We start from the raw sequence: 3979 nt of genomic DNA, 5'->3' as shown, positions 1-3979 counted from the left end.
ATAACCTTGACATCTGACCCACTTCTGACTGTACGTACGTACTGTACAGTTGAAAAAACGAACTTTGTTTATAGGTTAGTTTACCGTATTAATCACGATTATGACTGTTGCCGGCTCCACAGGCAATAAACAACTAGCGACTGACCGTACTGTACATCAGACTTTCTCTATTGCATATATGGACAAGGGATAACACGAAAATATCATGTGCACCGCCCTGCAAAGTATGGGATTACTGGCGAGTCCGACATGTCCCGTATTCCCATACACGGTATATATTTACGTATACAGCATAGCGACACTACAGTATATGTAAATGTATTTTGTGAAATATTAGCTTCACCGCTTAATTTATACTGTAATTTGTTAATGGTTAGGTCCGATATTTGTCAAAATTTTCAAAAAGAATACAAAAAAAGTGACACCTTTTTGAAAAAAATATTTTCTTGTGAACGTGGTACAGTAAGACCCCGCTTAACGCTGATTCGATATTACGCGGTCTGCTCGAAGTCTAAAAAAAAAACGCTCAATATTTACGCCGATTCAAATCTGTGTGTTTTGTGCAATTATGGAAAAAAATATAGCATCATGCATGCCGTAGGCAATATCGACTTCGCTTGGCAAGAACTAACTGATAAATGCATGAATGGAGTGTAGAAGAAGTTATGGCTGAAAGTATCCAAGATTTCTCAACGACAAGAGCCTATCGCTGTATCGTTAGATTGACCAAATTGTCAACCTAATCGATACAGTAAGACTAGGAGATGTAGACGAGCAAGATATCGAGGAGTTACAGCAGGTTTCTGGTGAGAGACTTACCAACTACGACTTCCAAGAACTGGCAGAACAAGGAATTCATATAGAACTGGAAAATAGTGACTCTGAGAACGAAGAACCCAGAGAATTTCTGTGCCGATTTCCTTAGTAGAAGTTTGGTAACGATAACCGAAATCGTTGATCAAATTGTAACGAGTGATCCAGATTTTAAAAGGAGGGCAAAAGCAAAACGAGTCGTTTTGGATGCGATCTCTTGCTACCGACATTTGCTTCTAGAAAACTAAACCTGATTTCTAGAAAAGCCAGGACCTTCGTCACAAAAAATGAACTTTACATTTTTGTGTGCATATGTTTGTGTTATTTAACATATAGTATGATGCAAATTAATATAAAAATAACTTAAAATTAAGGTAAAAACTGTTTATTTTTGGTCGCGTTTCCCTTTCCCTATATACTGTTAAAATGACCTCGTTTAACGCTGTTTCGTTTAATGCTTTGTCGTCTAGGAAACCACCTGAAAATACAGTAAGACCCCGCGTTAAGCGGGGTCTTACTGTATTTTCAGGTGGTTTAAGATTTACTGTATTTTCAGGTGGTTTAAGATTTAATTCTCCAGAATTTTCTGGCTATCAAAAACTGGAATCATGGCAAAAAAATTGCTTTCCCTAAAGAATTCATTATTAATTTTTAATCATTTCTATTTTACGAGAAACAAGCTCTATAAACACATGGTCAGGACACCAATGTTCCTTACGAACCCGCCATGTTGGTTCCTTACTTCTAATGTCATGGCGTAATTTCATGCTATGTACTGCAGTAAGCTGAACGATCCTTCGAGATAAAGCAATGAAATTCTTTTTATAATTTTAAACAGAATAGTCTGTAAATGAGGATACGCTGAAATATAATTAAAGGCTTTAACTAAATAGGTTTCAAAATAAAAAGCTATGTCAATGGCGCATATTAGGGTTTCTCAAACGGGATCCCGGTTGTCTTTTTAACCCGGGGAATTTTTCTCATCCCGGAAATCTCGCAAATTTTTTAAAAGTTCACTTTTTTTTTTTTTTGTGTTAAAGGTTAATTATACTTTCTATTTGCAAAATGTCCTTAACTAATAAACTGTCAGAATACATCTGTATTTATTAATTTAAGCCTGCTTATAAGTTTTCAAAAATTTTTCCTCGTTATGGCATGTCACAAATTGTCAATAATCAATATGTAGCCTATTTGTGACAGGACTCTGAAAATTCTTTACTTGTTAGAACCTGTAATATCTGGAATAATTATGTTTATGCTGTCTTAATTTTTAACCATGTCCAGTAGCTTCAATAACTGCGTAACGCCAGTTTGTGCAAATTGGGCAAGGATACAAACGATTACGAAGTATGCAAATATGAAGTTTTTCTTCATAAACCTAATTATTAAAAAGAAACGAACTGCCGAATTATTTGGCTATAAGCTTGATGTTTCTATTAGTGCAGCCCAAGTAGACAAATCAAGAGTACTAGAAAGCAAAAGAAGTACTACAATCTCGAAAACGAACTAGAAATCTTCCAGGCTACAGGTGAAAAAACACATGACACATGTCTTCTCTTAAGTTCTCTCGGTTAGGCGTACGGGGAACAGGTGTCGACCAGCAATTTTTAAATGCGTGTGTTTTTTATCTATTAAATGCTGGAAAATAATGTCCTCAATATCTTCCTTCAAAGTATTGAAGATCGCACTGAAAAAATTTTCAAATTTGTATGAAATTTAATTTTTACACGAAGCCACACCGAAGTTCCAGGCTAACCGTGATACCCTGCACACCTAACGAAGGAAGTTTAAATACTGTCAAACAACTTTTCATTAGCAAATTAGAAGTGAAAAAACGATTAAAACAAGCGATTTTATAGCGATTGTTTACATAATTCAAAGTGGTAATCTGAGGGGGCGTGGCATTTCGCGGAAATTTTTCCGGCAATTGTTTTTACAGGTGGTTGATTCGTAGATCTAATAACAAAGAAATTAACCAATTACACTCAAACCTGTTTTTATGCGGTCTATTTTCGTGCGATATTTTATTTGTGAGATTTGTTTTGTGTGATTTTTTGTGTGCGGTATATGAATTTCAATCAAATTGGTATATCGCACAAAAATAATTGCACAAAACACATTGCACGTATAAAAAAATCGCACAAAAAAGACCGCATAAAAACAGGTTTGAGTGTACAGTGAAAAAGAAGTTTACTATTGATGTTATCTGCCAATAATCTGCCTTTTTACCTCTAGTTGCTGTAGAATTGTAGGGGGTGTATTTTTGGAAATACTGAAATATTTTTGGCCCGGCGTCTGTGACAAAGCATTTATTGGTTGCGATAGTTAAAAGAGACATACAAGAAAGCGAATCAGAGCTTAGATAGCAACAGACTTGTTTAGAGTTTGTAAAAAACGCTTTTAAAGTTGACGATTTTTTCTTGAAAAATTTCTAAAACGTAATACTTTTTTGTTTTCGTTATAAATAAATAAAAACGATATATTTTGAGTAGTTTTGTTGATTAGGACTTCGAAAACACATTTCCACAAACACCTAACATCACAAAACCACGAAATAAACTGATTTTTGAATCTGGCTAACGGGAGTTCCCCACGCGCTAAACACCGCGAGAGGGCGCTGTTGCGCCTTAACCTTTTTTTTTTAAACTCTTTCCGCCCTGTGGGCACTAAGAAGGTCTTTTTTAGTAGGCCCATTATGGGTTCGGCCAGGTCCACAATGGGGCGACCGGGTGGTGAGGGACGGGACCCGACATATCCGAACGGACCACCCCCGAAAAATTCCTGGGGATTATTCGACCCGTTCGGATTCGATCCCGGTTCCCCCAGAGCGGTAGGCTGCCACCGTCACCGCTCGGCCATCCGGCCGTCGCGCCTTAATCCTTGTATATGTACTGTACAGTACCTTTTTAAATATTACTTATGTTAATAATAAAATAATATCTGAATGTCTAATTTATTACATTTGAATGCTAAATGGTATTCTTTCTTTCATTTGTTCTTGTTCTTGTTCGTGGGTTTATGTTGGAAGGTATGGTTTTCTTTCATTGAAATACACGCTTTCTATCACGTTTAGAAGTCCGCCTCTTGTTTTGACTAAAGGAAACATGGCGGACAGAGTTTCAAGTTGCTTCCGTCTGGCGGCGCTTCCGCCTCTACGGTTACTCTA

Source organism: Centruroides vittatus, unplaced genomic scaffold (genome assembly GCF_030686945.1).
Source record: "Centruroides vittatus isolate TY-2023 unplaced genomic scaffold, ASM3068694v2 contig_824, whole genome shotgun sequence".
Classification (NCBI taxonomy): domain Eukaryota; kingdom Metazoa; phylum Arthropoda; class Arachnida; order Scorpiones; family Buthidae; genus Centruroides; species Centruroides vittatus.
Note: the sequence above shows the minus strand (reverse complement) of the source record.